The 21113-nt window shown below is 34.1% G+C and overlaps 1 long non-coding RNA gene across 1 annotated transcript; it reads left to right on the top strand.

Annotated features, from left to right (window-relative positions):
• The first annotated feature begins 4856 nt into the window (after positions 1-4856).
• LOC136973917 (uncharacterized) lies at positions 4857-18283 on the top strand. Its single transcript, XR_010880567.1, has 3 exons — positions 4857-4881; positions 17881-18030; positions 18114-18283. It is a non-coding gene; the product is annotated as an uncharacterized lncRNA (long non-coding RNA).
• The last annotated feature ends 2830 nt before the right edge of the window (positions 18284-21113 follow it).

A 21113-nucleotide genomic window follows, 5' to 3' on the forward strand; every position in this document is an offset into this window, starting at 1 on the left:
AATCAAAACTGATCGATTACAATTTGTGAGAACGAACACGATTCTCTATGTCACACAGAATAAGGCTTCAGCTAACGCTCCTCCACGATTAAATAAGAATGTTTGGCTTTTTTCTACTGAAAGAAAACGGGGAATTTTATATTGAAACATGAAATCTAAACATTGCTACCAGTGAATTAAAATCTTTATTGACTTGTCACCGATTTTTTGAAAATACAGTAATTAATCCCTTACTTCTATTAGAATTACCAGTCTAGCTAAATCTGTAATTACTTCAGTTATATTAATATAGAATGTTGATTTAATTCAGTTAATGTAAAGGCAATATACAATGTAATCAGACATCTTTATTCATTTATCTGAAATAATGAAATGCATTAAAGCATATAAAAATTCAAGCAGAAGGTTAATCAGAATTATTTTTACAAAATGTAGATGTATAATTTATTTATTGTATAGAATTTGCATTAATTTGAAATAAGAATAATCGCAATCAAATGTAAATAATTAAACTTTAGCCCAATTGGCAATGTTTACGAAAATCATTAAGTTCTAATTCGTGAAGTTCTTTTTCTCTTAAAGACTTTGGAGAACCGCAAGACATCTGTAAGAATGGCATATAATCCTTTTGGATGATTTCTGTTAGATTTGAACAGCAGTCGATATCATTTTCTAAAAAATGAAATTATAATTATTAATGGTGATATATTTTAATTAAAATAATGAAAAATTCGATATATAAGTTTAATTACTGTGTAAATATACTATAAAGCGTTGTCCTTCAGCCATGGGTCGGAACATTTACCGGTGAGATATATTTAATTCTGTTTACTTCCAGATTTACTGCTGATAAACGAGGCATACGTGTGTAGAGGTCATCCGGAATGGCTTTTATTTTATTATATCTGAAAGAAATTCACTTACATTAATTAGATCTTCTTCTGGTATCAATTACATCAATATAAGTGTGTGCTTTCAGGTTTATTTGTTTGCTTGACAACAGAGATTATATTTACAAATAACAACGTAAACAAAGAGAAAATATTCAGTGTTAATGAGGTTCTGTTTTTTGTAAATACAACCCTTTAACAAACAAACAATTAAACAAACATGCAAACGCAAACGCGGGAACACGCACGCACGCTCAGTCATGCCTGTATTGAAGTACAGTAGAGCATCGATTATCCGACTTAATTGGGGTCTAGGGTTGGTCGGATAACTGAAAAGTCGGATAACCGAAAAGTATGAAAAAAATACATTATTAGTATAGTGTATTAGGCCTGGTTTAAATACTAGCCTCTCTTTCATGGTCGAGCCAGTGCTGCCAGCTAAAAACATGCAAAAATTTAACAAAAATAATATTAAAGTAGCCAAGACATAACCAGAATATTGTAGCGCCAACATCACTAGCAGACATATGAATTTGCCAAACATGCAAACCAAACGCAAACGCTGGAACACACACGCACGCTCAGGCATACCTGTATTGAAGTATATTTGACAGAGATTGAACAGAATACAATCCACCACATCTGCAATGTCTCTGCCTATAATCGACAATTATGTTGTTGGATTGATCTCTTCACTATAGTAGTATACTTTAGTGAAGGGGTCAGTTCCATTAGGCCTATATCAGTATACTATGCTTATCAATTCCATTTTTCTTAAAAGTAGTTAAAGAATGTCGTTTCATGGTTTGACTTTAAACCGTTATTTAAGTAATTTAATAAATATAAAATACTGTTATTTTTATATTTAGTACGAATAAATCATTACATTGTACACCGACGAAGCTTTAGTTTCCGCTTCAAACTACAACAGGTAAGTTTTTCATTTTTGGTTTTAGACAAGTTTAAACGGATTTTTTTTTTAACAATTCGGGCGAGCAACCCCGAATTTTTCACGGGCGATCTGTCCAGGACATGACCTCGGGACGGACCGCCCTAGAAACAGATCCGGGCTCAACTCCTGTTGCCGTATTGTGGCCGAAACCATAATGGCTATGATTTAAAGCATTTCTTAGTGTCCGCAGGACAGAAAGAGTACTAAAATCCCTACAGACAACTATTGGGTGTTTTTTAATTTAGCATATTCATTGTGGCCTACCTGTGCGCGAGTGGATAAAACCACTGAACATTGGTTGTGGGTTCGCGCCTCGCAAACGGGTTGGCCACGTGGAGTTTTCTGGGTTTTCACGTTTGTAACTCCTGAATAGGGACCAGCTTCTTACAGAAAGGAAGACATCCGGAAGCCATCTCAGCATGGTATTGACATATTCATGTATATATTCTATATTATTACGCGGTAATTTAAAGAGTTTTAAGTGAGACAAGTTTAAGAAAGACATCATCGATCTTCTTTAAATCAGTCCCGGTTATTTCTAATAACTTCAATCGTTGTAGTATATTAAATGTATACCATTTCAATGACATCCGATTAATTTTATAAAAATATATCTTTTCCAAACTTCTTTCCAATCCTGCAAACATTTCTTCTCCATTGTCTGTCTCAAATTTTAATATATTACTCTCCCGTATACTTAAATACTCAATGTGAAATTGAACAAACATTTTTTTCCAGGGTTTTCCTGTATGTATGGATATTTGTGGGGACACGCTTTTATTCACCCAACTTGAAGCCTAATAATACCTGTGCCCTTTGTCTAAAATTTCTAAAATTTTGCAAGGAGATTTGGGTGTTAGGGGTATTGATAGTATTAAATTTTGGTGGTTAAAGATCGAGAGGGTGGGGAGTAAATGGGTCACTTCTCATATTTCCAGTGGGGTCCTTTTATCCCTTAATAGCTTTTACAATTTTTTTATAAAACCCATCTTTACCCTCGAAATTAAGCTTTTTTACCATTTTTTAATTAACGAGTAATTACTCAATCAAACCAGAAAATAACTATTTTTTTACAGTATTAATAAATTTAATTACATAATTATTTTATGTATAAGTCCTCACATTCATTTACTTACATTCAAAGTCATAAGCGCAATAATAAATGAAAGCGTGTCGTTATTAAAATCGTAACTTTTTCGTTATCAGTTAAAACTTCTTGTTAACATATGGAAACTCTCATAGTCATATTATTATAACTCATAATTATTAAAATATTTAACACATTTAACAGAATTTATTAATATAAATGCAAACAGTAAATCTGTTTATGGATCTTAGAAAATTTCCGTTAAGCGAATTGTTGTAATCGAACACTATTTTCCATAGGTGTAGTGTTATTAACTGAAGTTTCGCCTTTGAAAATATAAGTTCGAACGATTGTGTTAAAATTATAAATAAGATTTAAGAAATTAGCATGCCACAATGGATTGCAATACTCGTGGACGTTCACAGAGGGGAGACAAATGGAGAAAATCATCTTGTGGGCCGAGGAATGTTGAACCTCTATATATTTACAATATTTTCGTTTACTTCCTTTAATATAATAAATTAATTTGCTATAGAGTCCCGATATATATTTTGCTTGCCCTTAAAACTTTTATCACTTTATGAACTATACATGCCATAAGCAGAAATGATAGAATTGCATCTAAATTATTCCTATAAGATTGCAATCTTTCTAGTCTTAATCTAAATCTTACAAGTGTTTTCCATAATACCTCAATCCCAAAATAAAAGTGTAGGAAATAGAGTAGCGTATTTTACAGAAGTTACTACCCGTTATATGTCCTCTTCATTGGCCGTTCAATCGTTTAAAAATTTATCTTTGAGTGTTCTTTTTGAAACGTTTAATAGAATTTGGTTAACATTTGTTTATTTAAAGTTTAGTTACATTTGACCGTGTGCCCATCAAAGAGGAGGATGCATTCCGAGGAACAGATAAAGGAAATGGGATCAGAGAATCGTGGACAAAGAGTAAAGTTCTGGAGAGAAGGATCAGTCTTCTCGATCAGTTCGATCCAACTCAAGTTCGTCTTGTCAAGTCGTCTTTCATATTGTTTTCTGTCTGCCATTGCTAATTCTTTCCGTACATGCTCCAGCCTCCGACAGTCCCTTAAGTGTGATTAACGTCTACACTTCCCTCCACAATCTGTCAATCTTTGCCGTGTCATCGTTCAGGTCGACTCTTCTTCACAAATAATTGCTGGATGGTGTCAGAATCCTGAAGTATTCTTCCCATAATAATTAGACATGATCATTCAGCATGTTAGTTTGCGTGCGTAGACTTTACCACTTAGTACCTATATGTGTTCTGTACAGTATAACAGTATGATAATAGTTGTATTTAAGTTACTAAACCTAGAAAAAAATAAATAGAAAACCCGCAAACTGCATATGATTTAGGAATTAAATGCCCCAAATTCTTTAGGAGTAAGGTCAACCTACATATTAATGTATTTGTCTACCAGGTGATATACCAACTTTTTAAAGATTAATAGACCGACTATTCAATATAACCTATTGTTGATTTGCTAAAATTCTGTTCCACCTCCGCTACCAGCTCAAAAAACGTATTAATATTAATCACATAGGAAACCTTTGCTTTATTCCAGTAGAACAATAACAATGACAAACGTTTTCGAACAGCTTGACTGTCCTGAAGCACCGTACCCATTCTTTCATGCAATTCCTGCAAGTAAGAATGGTTTTAATATGACTTTTTCCATTAAAATGGTTTTAAATGTGCAAATTTAAACGTTATATCGCCTGGAAAAACCTTTATAGGAAACTTACTCCTATTTAGGTGTTTGGCTCGTGAAGAACCCAGAAAATTCATGTATAAATTGACCATAAATAACCTAACAGAGATTATGGATGAATGGGTTAGCATGTAATCGTTACGATTAACGATTTCGTAATGATTTTTACAAGTGGGTGGAGGTGCTTACAAGAATGCAATGCTAAAGGCTTAATCCTTGGGTAAGAGAATGATCTATTTTTCTATTTTATATTTGTTTCTGAAGTGTTGCATATCGAACAGTTGTGGTTATATCAATACTTTGTACGTTATACGAGTAACTAATAAAATAGTAGGCCTATAACGTTCAGTACTTCATGCTGTATATTCATTTGAACAATTAAGGAGGTTGTACGCGTTACGTAATTTTCGGGGTGAGTATATGTGACAGTGTTACGGCACGTTACAGGAAAGTGACGCAATCATGCACGTATCATGCACCGGGCGCCACTCGCAGAGGGGCGCTCAAATGGTCTCCAAGACAAACTATATGTGTTTCTGGGGGGAGAGGAGCGCCAATAAAGTGTCGGGCGCCAGTTATGTTCGCTACGCCACTGGACGCAATAGTTGAAAAGTATAAAAATAGTGTTATGTAATTTGTGGACGATTCCTTAGGTTTGGTTTACTCGTAGACGGCAACGCGACACATGGCTGATATTCTGTGGGAGGATGCCTTCCGGGAGGTCTTTTTAAGGATAACTAGCCCCTATTCGGGCGTTACAGACGTGGAGAAAAACCCCGAAAACTCCCCGTCCTGGTGAGTCACGAACCCCCGACCGAACTCCCAGTGGTCAGGGAACGGAACCGCTTGGCCATTGGTGGGCCTCTAAAGTACACCTTTATAATTCTTTAAATAATCTACATAATTTCGGGGGGGATATGTTGGGCTCTGTCTCTTCCCTCACGGTCGTGCCTCATTGTGGGCTTGGTCGAACACATAATAGACCTGAGAAAAGGCCCTGTAATTTGTTTTTCAGGACGAAAATAGTTTAAAAAACATATCAAGAATATATATATATATATACGGACAATTAATTATTAGGATGCTAAGTAAATACAAAGGGATTGAGTCGCCATCTGGTGTTAAATTTAATCATTAGAAATAAATTAATTTTAGAATATTCTTGTATTATATATAATTATTTCGTCTAAATAATTAAAAATTATGTATTTTTATACATCCGTTCTACGTCATCGAATTAAAGGATAAATAATAATTTTTTACGTTTTATTGATGCTATTGGTTACGAAGATTATCGCGAACGTTAAACATTATCTATATAGTTTTGCTGATTGCTACACGCGACTATTGCTTGTGTTCCTTTGATAATATGGCAAAAACACAGTGCAAATCCATCATGTACGTTTTGATAATATTCATAATTTTGCCAGTTTTCACTGCAAGATCTGTAGGTATGAATTTTTTAAAATTCTTTTTTATCATTATTAAAAGTATAGACAGTTTAATTGTAAAAAAAGTATTGTTTAATATAGTCGTATCAACAGTATACAGTAAGAAGCTATCTCGTGTATGATGGCTGCTTAGAGTAATCAAAACCAAAACCGGAATGAGGCGATCGAAATTAATAAGCTGTTCTCTACATTAATAAATCGTGTAAATTAATGTAATATTATAAAAATTTAATTTTATAACGTAATTAATTACATTACATTTTTGCTTGTTTAATCGTGGTTTAGATCAGTGGCGAACTCATTAAATTCCTACTAAATAAAAAATTAATTTTAGTTAGGCAAAGATCTCTGGAAAATTTTTTAGTGTTTGTTTTTTCTTTTTCGTTGGAGGGTGCCAGGGCTTCTTGACCTTCCTCTTGGTGTACCACTGGTTTATATAAACAGATGTACAGTACGTCAGGTTAAGACCCTCTCGTCCTAGGACTGGATTTGTACATAAGCTAAACAAGCTGCAGCTTGTTTGCTTTATGTAACTTAAGGCGTTATGAGTCACAAGTTTAGTTTTGTCTCGTCTCGTAAAACATTTACAGTAGTTGTGTCGGCGAACCGAAATGGAGATGGCGCAAGTTGAAGCATATCAGTGTATATAATAATATGTGTGTGTGTGTGTAAACTTATGTCTTCCGCTCTGGAAAATCCGCGTTTTCAAATCTGTGTGGGTCAAAACCCCAGGAATTTTGGGGGGATGCACTGTCAGGATATGTTGGGCCCTGTCTCTTCCCTCATGGTCGTGGCTCATAGTGTGCTTGGCCGAACACATAATAGACCTGAGAAAAGGCCCTCTAATTTGTTCTCCAGGACGGAAATAGTTTTACATATATATATATCTTTAAATAAGTACTATTATAAATATTATGTTTCACTTCAGTTTACCTAAATTATTTTATTTTAATTAGCAATTAGTAATGTAGGACTTTCTTTCCGTCTTGTCTCCTACTTTTGTAACTTCGCTTGTGCTTAGTCCAATAAAGACACTTAATTGCTTACTAAACTAACATTTAATTGTGACACTAGACATTACAATTAATGACATAAACATTGAACATTAAATTTAAATCGTCTCGTCTTAGTGGAGGAGAAAAAAGTCCCGTCTGGACTCGTCTTCCATCTTTTTCCCGTCTTTTCTTTTAACCATTGTCTGGCTACTCTCAAGCAGGGTTGGCATGATTTAAAACATGGTTTGTTTTGGAAATAAAACACTTGATATAGTAAAATAGGAAAAAACAGAAAAACTTCAGCGTAAGACTCAAGAATGTACACAATGTTTTATTTAATATAAAATATAGCATTTTTAAATGTTTCTTTATGGAATTGCATTTTTAAAATTCACATGTACAAACACCAAAACAGGATTGATAGCAGTTGCTTCAGCTTGAAGAATTTCTTATTTTCAGAAATTTACAATGCTCAGTAGTGTTTGTTTAGGTGCTTGGAAACTTTAACAAGCTTCGCTGCCTTTTCCTGTCCAAGTCGAAGTTTTGAATGAACAAGTCCATAGGTAGAGAAAATTCTCTTAATTCCTGCTGAAGAAGCCACTGCTGTGTGCAGCTGTGTAACTAATTTTAAGAGGTTCATCGATTCAGTCATATAGTGACTGCCACCATATAAGAGGATTGATATTAGTACAGACTCTGCAAACTTGCAGAAATGGGCTAGTTTTAAAACTGAAGGCATAGCATCTGGGTAGTAAGCATGGTACACAGTGCCATGCTTACTACCCAGATGCCATGCTATACCCAGTGCCATGCTATACCCAGTGCCATGCTATACCCAGTGCCACATACAGTGCCATGCTTACTACCCAGATGCATGGCACACAGTGCAGCATCCTTCGTACTGTCTGTGAGCTTTGCACCCTGGTATCTTGGGTCCAGAAGATTTGCTAAAAGGTGATAGTATGTGATAGCCATATCAAATCTCTCCTGGCTGCTTGTGTGACTCCAGTGATTCCAAGTTGTTGCAAGTCATTTTGAACACTATAAAAGTAATATCATCAGATGTATAAAAGTAATGAATTTAATGAACACAATTTTGAAATTAGATTGGTTACAATTGATTTGGATGCTTTATGAATTAATGACTTTGTCCACAGTACAAAATAAAACTACTTAAAGTAATGATAGTACTTTCATTAGGATAGGACAGTTCTAAATATATGACTCTAAGCAATCAGCTAAGCTGTTCCAACGTACATCCTGTGGTAATATCAATCCTTTTCCACCTGCCTCTTTTTTATTTGGTTTTCGGGAAATGATGATTTTGGAAGTATACAATGATGTGCTTAACTTGCTCATTAGCATCTTTAATATTGATATCTTAAGCCAGTAAGTTTAAAATACGGGCAGAGCATTTGTGACAATATCTAAATTTTCTGTCATTGCTAATGTTTCTCTCATTTTTTTCATGCTATATCAAAAAAAGAGAGAAACATTAGCAATGACAAAAATTTAGATATTGTCACAAAGCTCTGCCCATATTTTAAACTTACTGGCTTAAGATATTGCATTGTCACTTACCAGGCTTCTTACTTTACAGCCATACTTTTGATTGCATTTTTTTATTGCTGCAGTTGCAATAATTTTTAAGTAGTTTGATGTGTACCGTTTTACGCCTATATCAACTGAGTCAATCAAATGACTTGTTTCATTAGGATCAGTCACACACACACACACACACACACACACACAAACAAATCACTGGTTCATAATGGATATTACTCCTGATTTACATATTGCTGAGTGCGTTCACTTCAATATGGATATTACTCCACCATCAATAGCCATACAGACTATAATATCCTTTAACTCATCAGCTGATACATTCTCCAGCAAGGATCCCCCAACTTTCTTTCTGTGTGGAGGGTCATATCCAGGTCTCAACATCTGACAAAATTTTATAAATTTGGGGTGTTCTATATGAATAAATTCTGAATTGGTGGCATATATAAATTTTGCGCATTAGACATCCAATTGCATTTTTTTGATTAGTTGACGTTTTCACAATAAATCGATCAATTCATTGCAATTTTACATTGCTTTGGGATGCAGTGCCAGTGCCAATAGTGGAGCCAGAACCGGTGGCAGAATGCTTTCCACTGGTCTCAGACTCAGGCTCCCGACTTGCTGACTTCTGCCAATCTAAATAATAAATATAGAAACAATAAATTAATTACTAATTAGATGTAAGTTTTTAAAATTACTACTGTATACAGATGTGTGAAAATTATTAGCCTCAAGTCAGACCAGTGCAATATAAAATGATACACTTTAGGATAAGAACCAAAAATAATACACTTTATGCTTGAGTCTAATAATTTACACACTTCTGTATGTTCACAGCTCACAATGATTGCGATATGTAATTGTATACTATAAAAATTGAGCCATGACCCATGTAAAACTTTATAGCAAGTTATAGAAAATTTTGAAACTTATAACGGTTTAAAATACTCACCCAGCTGTTGTAATTCCTGTATATCATCCTGTAGATGGTTATCTTCAATATGTTTTTTCATATGAGCGACTAATCCAGCCATTTCTTTTGTAATATTTTGCATTACAACCTGCATACAGGTTTTCCTGGATTTCCAGAAATTAGTTTGTCTTAGTTCCAGATATTATCAAGCCTTTTTCCTGCACTCATTTCTCACTTAACAAGTAACAACAATAGTAATAATGCTTTCTTCCATCTAAGTAATATTAGAATACATTAGCAAGGTTGAGGCCGAAGTTTTCAACGCAAAAACGTGTACGTCGGACGTTCAGCGCCGCTTTCCTGTAAGCCTAGAAGTTTGACAATGGCGTTTGGAAAGTCAGTGGAATCATGCTCAACATTCCAAACGCCATTGTCAAACTTACAGGAAAGCGGCGCTGAACGTCCGACGTACACGTTTTTGTGTTGAAAACTTCGGCCTCAACCTCGCTATTATCTGTACTGCTAACAGCATGAATTGGCATCTGTTATCAAAAAATCTCCTCTTAGTGATAAAAGTCTCATGTCACATGCTTTCATGACCCATGAGAGTGAGAAAAATCTCCCATAACCACACCTACGTTTAGCTCACAAGTCAGAAAAAGTTTATTTAATAAATTTATGTAATAAAACATGTTTTTTTAAAATTTAAAACATTGTTTTAAAACAGTATTTTACAATGTAATAAATATAAAACTGTTTTAAAACAAAAAAGAAAGGTTTCTAAATAAAACTTGTATTATTGTTTTATTAAAAAAAAAAACACATAAATTTGCCAACCCTACTCTCAAGTCTCGTCTCGTCTCGTCTCTTCTCGTCGGCAGATGGCGCCCCATAGGGTTCCGCTCTCCACAGTAATTTAAGCTTAAATGGATGAATTTTTATAACGTTATTTACCTATAATACACTTTATAACTTACAGTACATTATCATTAAAACATAATTGGAAAGAAAACTTAAAGAAGAAACAAACTGTAAATACTATACAAAACTAAATTACCGTATAATTTTATTAGAATTGTTTCAATCCTAAGGAAAATATAATTTTAAGGTTCATGCAGCACTTTTCCTGCGAAATTTTTATAGAAAAGTCTGTTTATCGACAACAGAATACTAATTTAATAAATAGTTTATTAAATACTATAGTTAGATAGCACGTTTCAATTAGTATTTGCCAGTACAGTGGAACCTGTTTTTTCTACAATGGGCTTGCTGAAAATCTCCTTTTAATGTCCACAAGAAGGAAAGAGTTGAATATATATATATATATATAGTTAGAAACTAAAATGTATTATTATTAATTGGGCTATTTGGGCTAACATTGAATTCAGCATTAATTGACAGAATTATATATATATATATATACTGTCATCCGTCCACCTGTCTTTCCTTTATCTCGAGAATGGAGTTAGATAAATGAAAGACTAGACTAGATATGGAAACCTTAGGGGTAGAAGGCTCCGATTAACTATATACGAACTTCCGTGAAAACCGGAAGTGACGTTATTTAAATTTAAAATTTTTTTTCTGGAAAATGTTAGATAGATGACCGGCACGACTCTATTGTTAAAGGAAAAGCATGATACACAGGGAAAAGTCACTATTAAGTCGAGATGGAGAGGTTATATTTTAAATTAAGTAAATTAAAAATTGCAGCCAGGCATTGTGATGATATCGCAATAAATAATTGCTCGTTATCAATTTAAGTTTAATTCTTAGAAGTGATATTTTAAATTCAGATAAACTCTTAAATTTTCTATCTTATTATATTTTATATAAAGATTATTTTTACCAACATATTCTGAAATATTTGAATTAACGACAAAGTATTTTGATGATTTATAGTATTGCATAACTCCTTTGCATGGGCTTTTCTCATTGCAAAGCGCCTGTACTAAGCTCAACCCAAACTGGTTCCAAAATGGCGTCTCGTCTCTGATTCCAGCAAATAGAAGAAAGGAAACGGTGGGGACGCACGTTCTAACCTAACCTATTCTAATAAATTACCATAATTATTACCAGCCAAATTATTAGAATAGGTTAGGTTAGGTTAGAACCTGCATCCCCACTTTTTCCTATTTGCTGGAATCAGAGACGAGCCGCCATTTTGGAACCATAGGTAACATTAATTGTTTTTTTAGTAATTTTGAATTTTATGTTAACTTATCTCGCACCTGCTTCTATGATAATTCGACCTTCGATTCGATAAATTTAAATTTGTATTGTTTACGTATAATTTATTTGGCAATTCTTATTTAATGTTATAAGTATGTCAATAATGGTTGAAGCATAATAAACATAACATAATTAAGAAAGTAATAATTTCGCATTCGTTTTTATATTAATATTTTATCAATCAGTTTTATGTGTTATCACATTTTTGCCTCATTTCCCTCTTATATTCAGGCACTAAACTGCCGAATGAAGTAAATACAACTCGTATTAATTGGGCCGAATGGACGGAAAATGAAACGAATCTATATATATAATCGAGACGAGTTGATAATAATAATAATAATAATCAGCGCAGAGCTCAAACGGTTAGGATTTGAAAGTTGAAATTTGGTACACAGTTAGGGTACGTCACGAGAATGCACACTAAAAAGAGATTTTTCGAAATTCCTCCCCACGGGGGAGAGGGACAGGAATAAGGCTTAACACTTCCATCAACAATGGAAGTGTTACGTAACAATGGAAGTGTCAACAATGGAAGTGTTAGGTAACAATGGATTTGTCAGGAATAAAAGTGTTAAGTAACAATGGAATTGTTAAGAGAAAGCGACGTGCAAGACGCAGATGCAGGTTTTTCGTTTTTGCGGGAAATCGAACATATTTTTAGACCCATATGAAAATTCTCTAATTAGTCTGGAAACAGGAGAACCCAATTCTTGCAGTCTGTGAAAACGGGTAAGGTTGACTATAATGTAATAATATTACGTTATATTATTACATCGTTCACTATCGTTAATTTTGCCCGAGCAACGCCGGGCCCACCCGCTAGTGTCATTATAAATACTATAATTTTTGAAGTAGAAGGATACAACGCACTCTTGATAATCCGATCCTTAAACCAGGCGGACGAAGATCCGCAGGAATTATGGGCTGTCTCGGATATTTTCTCACCCCATTATGGATCGGGCCGCACCCACGATGGGCGCGAAAAGAGGCTCTCCTTAATGCCCACGGTACAATTAAAAAAAAGTAATGTATTTAATAATACAAATTTTGGTTTAAAATTCTAAAACCGTAATTACAGAATCTGGTTTTTATATTATCATTCTAAAATAATTACACAAAAACTATTTTCCCTTCACTGACTATTTACAATTCTTTGAAAATTTCGTATCAGTTTGTTCCTAATGTCATCGATTTTGATATTTTATCTTAAATTATTTTCTCGTTTTCTGCTTTATCATTTCATTATCACGAATATTATTTGTTTAGTGTTATCAGCCTTGACTAGAGCTGTTTCCATTATTCAATTAAACTTTCCGAAATATCAAAATAACATTATGAAATTTATAGTTTTGTATTTCACAATACATAGGCTATACTTAATTATATGGCTTTTATACATTCATGTATATTCGGGTATTGTAATTCTTTCAGAATATGAGTACGTGTTTGAACTTCTGCCATTTCTGCCATTACTTTGTATAATATTCTCTCTAATAATATGATGAGTTAATTAAAATATGGAAGTAATTTTAAATATTACCGTCAATTTCATTAAAAATAATATTGGCATTGTAGCGCAGATATACGCTTGATTTTTTCTGGAGTAGGGTAAACTTGCCTAATTCGTACCCCTTAAGGAAAAACCATCATATTATCGAAATTAATAAACAAAAATTATTTTTCATTTTAAGTAACTTTTATTTGAGAAATATTTTATTACTACCATAATCAAATTTAGCATAAATCTTATAAACTTCTGAGAAATAAACATTTTAAAAAAACACTAAAAAAGTACGATTTAGAACCATTCATCTTAAATCGTACTGATATATTCTTAAATCGTACTTTGAGATCCTATCATTGGTTTGCATCTTAAGAATCAAAATCTTAATCAATAATGTATTAATACCTGTGTAGATTCAGCTGATGGTCTTCGCCAATTCTTGGCAGTCATTGCAGTTGTAATCCGTTGCTTTTTATTGGTTCCTGCGCAAAGTTCATATACCCATATCTCACATCGTGTGCATTTGATCATACTTTCTTTTACGTCTTCTTGGCATAATTTACAGTACCAACTGTTATTTTCATTTTTTTCTTATTTCTTTTTTTATTCTCCTTTTGTGATATTTTATTAGTTTTACTTTTCTTTGCACCAAGATTCTTTGATACGTTTTTGTTCTTGAATTCTTCTATTTTATTCTCGAGCTCTTTTTTATAAGGACTTTCTATAAGAACAAGAACGCAACTTATGTGTGGTATGTGCTGGCAGAGAGAGCATGATTATTCCATAGTCCCTTGCAAAATAAATGGCATCAATGTTCTTCGTGTGCGTCGAATGACCGTCTAAGATGAGAAGAACTCGATTGTCTTGTGATGTTTGCAGTCTCAGAGACTTTATAAAATGTTTAAGCCATTCGACAAATAATGTACTCAGAATCCATCCGATTTCTGAACAACTGTACAACGTATTCGGTGGCCCTCCACGCTTTAAGTCATCTGCCATGCTTTTACGTTTACATATGAGCGTGGGTGGCACGAATTCTCCAGCAGCGTTCATACAGCAGAAGCGTGTGGTGTTGATACCACGTTCGCTACTAGTGACAGCTCAAACCTGGTGTTTCCCTTTTTGAGCCAAAATTTTAGAAAGCTTATAAACCGTCATTATATATTTTTTAATCGCTTTTTCCATATTTTCTTTATTCTAAGAATTATATTTTCTTTTTGACATGTTCTAAAATTAAAGACAATTTAGTTTTAATTTGTTTTGAACTTTTGCGGTTATTTTTGAAATCGGTAACTTAGTAAAAAAATAACAGTTTACGAATCGGTAATAGCTTATTGTGACATTCATCTAAAATGGTTTTCCTAAATCGTACCAGTACGTTTTAAGAACTTGCCTGGAGTACGAAATAGGCGCAAGAGTTGAACAAGTTTTACATTTGCCTCCAAGAAATTTGAAAACAAATACTCATATATCATCACATCAGGTGAAATCACAAAAATACGCATTAATACGTCACAGATAGTTTAAAAACTTTTAAACTATCGTGTAAAAGCAAGTTTCCCCTATTATAGATAAATTTCGTGTTTATTATGATTTAGATTGACATTAAATGCGTGTGGCTCTGAGAAGAAATAAGTTTACTTGAAGCTGGAATCAGATTAGAGAAGGAATGTGGGCTCACTGCATGGCTGTATTTAACTGACTTATTGGAAGCATTTATGAGGTACTTAAGTGTACGCTTGTACGATTGTGTCATTTAAAATAATAGACTAAACAAGGTACAATTTCAATAAAGGAAACAAAAATTAATCAGTTTGTTGTTTGGTGTTAATCTGGCAGAAAGTAAAGCCTGGACTCCACATTATCTGGAAACAGAAACACGGAAACAGAACCGAAACATACAGAGTTTACGGTTATGTTTACGTTTTAACTCGACTGAAAAGGTTACGCAGAAACGCGACACTCGTTGATCGGTTCTGTAATCGCTATTGTAAGTAAGCCGACTTTTAGGGGAGGTTAATTAATTCCGCGTCAGTGATGGTCTAGGGTACTGTACGTTCGTATGTGCGCGGTGGTGGCCGAGACAGAGATCACAAGTGTCTAACATAAAACCGTTTATTTTAACATAAGAGTGACTTACACGATACAAAATTATTCGTTCTAGAATCTAGAACAATCGGCGGTTCGGATGTCCTGGGCGTCGATGTAGTTTCTTTGATCGTCGATCGAAGATGGCCGCGGGGCAGTGGCGTTGACAAGTCCGTAAGACAGGTGGGGAGATCCGTCGGTTGGCGTCGGCGACACGGTCTGAATCAGTAGTGGCACGGATTACAGGTTGGCACAATTGACGAAAAACTGCGTTTTCCTCGTTGACACATGGCGTCTTGGTTATTCGAAACGTTAACTAACCGAGTGCGAAGTGTACTTGATTGTCGGGGATTATATCAATCCCTGTTCTCTTTTTCGTCCCTTCTGATTGGTCATTCTCCCTCAATCACGCTTCTCGAGTGGCTGGTCCCTCGTTACGAAGCGTAACGGGACTCCTACCTGGAACGCGAGAAAGGTCGCTCACCGATCATAGGGCGACATTCCTTCTACGATTTATGGCTTCTGAGTCGCAGTTTGATATATAGGAAAGGTAACTGACTACAACCATTTCTTGTATTTTTAAACAATTAAATTTTTCTCTAAATTAACCGATTTTCGCAAATTTCGTGACGGTTCGGATCTGTCTGAGACTCCACACTATGCACTTTCCGTTTCTACTCCGTTTCGTTTCCTATTTAAAGCATTTCATAACTGAACGATTCCACTTTAGGATCTCGGTGCAAGTACCAAACTTTCCAGGTATTCATTTCAGATTTTACGCCAATCGCTGCCCTTTCAGTGTTTTAATGATGTATCCTTAAATTCTTTACATTTTTTGTCGTACAGACATCTATATTTTCTAACTTTTTCGATAGATACTTCTGAATCGATTCTCATTCTCTCCGCTATACTTTCCGCCATTACTACAATCAAATTACACGTAACTACGCGTTTTTATTGGGTACAGTAGTACAATAAAAAAGTTAAATAATTTTTAACTCTGCTTTCGGTTTTGTTTCTGTCCAACTGAAAGTTTCGTCAGTTTGGTTATAAATTTTACGATTCCGTTGCGGATTCAGGCTAAAGGAGCAATAAAACTGGGGGAAATTTTACCTAGGACAGGTAAAGTGTACTTTATAGTTATATTTTTTGTTTGCGGCTTCTATTTGATCCTTTTCATAAAAGAAAATAATTTATAAATTCGTCAAATCTTTAATTCGTCACCTCAAATACATTAATTTCATTTACGCTTACAAACGTACATTTCTGTTGATATAGTTTTTCAAATACTTTTTGAAAGAACATATTTTCTCAGAGAAAGTATTTAGTAGCAGTTTACATAGTCACTATTTTTTATTATTTTATTATTTTTTTATTTATGTTGTTTGTTGAAATTGGAAATTTCCAGTCAAGGAAATTACTAGTTTCCTCGTCAAGCTTTCTATAAGAAAGTAGAGATTTGAAGAAATTCAAGAAGAGTAGCCAATGTTTCTACAAATTAAGTAGTCGGAACATAAAATGTATTATCGCGCATCAGTTAAATAACACTCGTTAGATTGTTACTTTCGATTAGACAGTAGAACGTCCGGTAGTCACTGTAGAAAGTTTTTAAAAAAGTTATTGTAGGAGAGACACGATGCAGCTTATAATAGAGGGAGTGTATGGCGATCGGTCAAGAAATGACCCCCCCCCAAGATTTTTGGATTTAGGACACCTTGAAACGTTGAGAAATGCAAAAGAATTCAGGGGTAATTTCTGTATATATGGATGTTAGTGTCTGTGTGTGACAGTGGTCAGAACCTGTAACCATTGTTTTCAGTGTTAAAGGACGCCGAATCCTCAAGTAAAAGGTCGGCGTTTCGATCAATTTTAACTTTGTGTGTCAATTTTTTATAACTCACCCTCTGTCCTAATGAAGTTAATTCAAGCCATTATACTATGATTCTCTGAGGTGTAAAAAAAGATGTAGATAGACTGGAAAATTTAATAATGTTTATAAATAGTCATAATTCAAATTTAATTGAAGATATCCTGGGGTGTTATCGTGTTATTATGTGTGCTTTTAAAATTTTAAATGCTGCCAGGAAATTTGAGCAACTCGTTGCTGGTTTATTTAAATTTAACTAGCTTATGTAGACATTGCTCGGATTTATGAGAGAAAACACATGAAATTATTAATTTTACTAAAATACTGTTCATTACGAGGGCCTTTTACTATTTCCAATACGAGTTTAGCAAGGCATTCCGTCCTCTACCATCACGGTGCCTGGATAGTGATGGACGGAATCTGACACATCCAGGTCAAACTATTTGCGAAAATTACTGAAGTGATCTGAACTCAAAGCCGGTTTCTAAGAGATTTGCTTTTTATTTTACCATTTACGAATTTACAATACGCACGCCTTAATTAAATCTTAAAGTTTTTATTTTCTATTATTTAAAAATTTCAAAATACTTTGTTTTTCAGATAAATCTCGTATTTGTAATCCTGGAGAAGAGGGTTTTTCGGACTGTGAGTCTAAAAAAGCAGGTTGTGTGCCTGTGTTAAATAAGGAACCACCATATAGATGTGAGTGTGGACCAAAGCAAACATTCAGTATACAAAAGATATGTGTAGGTAATATCACAATCAGAATATTTTTACATGTTTTAAATGTAAGACAAGTTTATGACTTATTAAAAGAAGAGTTTTTTTCAAAGACGATGACGTGTGTTCAATAAATTCGCATTCACACGAAATCTGTTCGGCTGCAAATGCGGAATGCCAAAAAGACCAAAATAATGAAAAAGGATACATCTGCATTTGCAGAAGTGGAGAATTCATTAACAATTATTGTCAAGGTAATTGCTTTAAAATATGCTTTAATTAATTTCTCACTTGTAATTTCAATTTTTGTTGAAGATGTTTATTGAATACAAACTTCGATTTAATACCATCATTTGTTTGCTTCCAAAATTGGCACCAAATCGAGTGTGGTTATTAAAACGAAGTATTTCATAAAGTCCTAGATGTGATAGCCGAATGTGGTGTAGGACCCTTTTGTTTGATGTTTGTTTTTCTACAAAAAATTTAGAGAGAGACAAAATGGAAAAATTTAGTCAGAGACAATTAAAACTGTTTCCCACGGACTTGTTTCCTTGTTGAAGGTGATACATTCAATGTGTCATCCGGAACCCACGAGTGAAATTTTAACTATTGGCCCCGATGTACTAAAATTCTAGCGAAGTCATGGGAAAAACCCAAAGGAAACCCCCCTAATAAAAAGGAGGAGAAGATGACAAGCGAGGCAGCCGTCATCAACATCAACTAGTTGCCTACGGTGTGTGTTCTCAACCATCATTGAAAGTCGTTGCCAGTTCCTGAATCGAGTCCCTCAATCGTCGAATACCTGTGGATTTATCATTCCTTCCCATCATCGAGTTCATCCTTACGGATTACCTGCCGGAAACGCCTGTTGTGTACCTGAAGTGAGAACTTTCTCAAAGTTTACATTGGCATTTGTGCAGCAAACCAGAATTTTATTAATCCCATATTCTTCACTGGAAATTTAACTTGTTTCATTCTTGTCTTTCAGTACTATATTTTGGAGATTTCTGTAGTACTGTACAGTAACCAGACTCATCGTTATATACAGTGGAACTTCGGTATACGACATTAATCCGTTCTGATGTTTGGACTTATACCGAATAGGACGTATATCAAACCAACTTTTCCCATAAGAAGTAATGTAAAAATGATTAATCCGTTCTCGTGTAAAAAACTCCTCTCTGATATGGTATATTAATGGGGTTGTAAAATAATTTAAACACTGTTTGAGCACATTAATAAAATAATAAATTTTATTATAGATTTTTAAAGTTATTACAGTAATAATCGCAAATAATTGCTTCTGATACGCTGTCGCCAGCACATTGTTTTTCGGTTATTGAAAGCAAAAGAAATTTCTCAACATGAACTAATGTCTCCGATCTCTGTTTAGAAATTGAATTATCCCCTTTCGCAACGTTAGCAGATTTAATAATGTCTTTATTTTCATTTGCCTTTTTGCAATTTATTATTAATAAAAGCAATAAAATTTTACTTACAAATTAAAATCAGAAGAAATTTAACAAAGTTATAAACCGTGGGACCGCGAACGTCTAGTCTGGTCTAGTACACCGATAGTGCTACTTGTTCATAGATGGTGCGTATAATTGAATTAAGTCGTATACCGAACAAAAGTCGTATACCGAGCAAAATTTGTTTCGTCCAAACAGGACGTATTCCGAATTGGACGTATTCTAAAGCAGACATATACCGAGGTACCACTGTATTCGCAAAGCATTCAAACCGTTTTCGTCAACAATTGTTTCTATAACATCAAAAATTAGTACACGTTATCCTTATTAAATCTTCTCGCCCGAGCTAAGGCCATTGTTATGACCAAATCGCGTGGCTTTCAAACTCTCAAACTTAAACTTGTATTACCGTAAATAATATATAGGTATATATATTGTTTTAGGTACTTCAATTTAGTGCCACCCTCGATAATGTGAATTTCAGAGGCAAACATATGGCGCTAAATAATGATTTGACCGTACCAGAAATAAAATTATCTTCGTATCTATATTAATTACTTTTAGTTTAATTTTGAGACATTTTATAGAATCATTCGAAAGCTCTACAGATTTTACTGAACAGTCTTCACTATCAACAAATTCGGAGATTACTACAGTTTCCATTACTTCCAATGAAATAATTACAACAAGAGAAACATTACAAGAGATAAACCAGTCAAGTGAGTTTTTGCATTGTTTGTGTATACTGATTCACAATAATTAGATTTTAATGAAATTTAATGTTAAAACATGATTGAATTACCATTGAACAAGTTACCACTTAACACCAACTGCTCGGAAAATCCGTAATCTGAAACAACGTATGTTCCAATGATGTCATATGCTCAAGTGTATTCATTTTAATAAAAATATATTGATATAGGGCTTTATCTGTTTCATCTTAAAGATGTTAAACAAAGTAGAATGACTAATTAGGCATTTGCAATATATAATTGAGGCTGATAATCGCGCTTAAAATATTGCCCGCCCCACTCAGCCGAGACCATCGAAGCAAGTTAGCATGAGCGAACAAGACCCATCTATTTGTAAGAAAGGGGTGGTTTTATTCCGATGTGGAAAGGAATATTTACGTGCAAGAAGGATTGTTTTCGAAAGAAGATTCGTGACTTTAATGCTATTTTGCAAATATGAAAGAAACTAATGAACGATATTTGTCTATTGTCTATGCAACTTTGTTATATGTTTACCAAAATTTGGCTTTGAAAACAAGGAAGATTTCTTGTTTTCAAGGGCAAGTAAGCTCGATTGCAATCGGCGCCATCTTGTGTCAGAGCTGATCCTACGTTGAATCATAGTTTAAAGCCTCTGCATTATGTACGATGCCCTTTTTTATATCGAGTGTCAACCATACACTTATATATAATTAAGTAAATCATTATCATTATATAATGTATTTAAAAATTATTTATTTCAATAAAGCAATTTTATTGTGTTCGAACTTCTCCAGAACCAATATCAACAATTATTCCTGATATTATAACGAAAAGTACCATAAAGGAGCCTTCTCAAACATCTACTGAAGATTTTACAGATGTCATTTCTACTGAACCTTCTAAAATCACAACACAATCCGGTGAGTTT

The sequence above is a fragment of the Centruroides vittatus genome, unplaced genomic scaffold (assembly GCF_030686945.1).
Source record: "Centruroides vittatus isolate TY-2023 unplaced genomic scaffold, ASM3068694v2 contig_3308, whole genome shotgun sequence".
Taxonomy (NCBI): Eukaryota; Metazoa; Arthropoda; class Arachnida; order Scorpiones; family Buthidae; genus Centruroides; species Centruroides vittatus.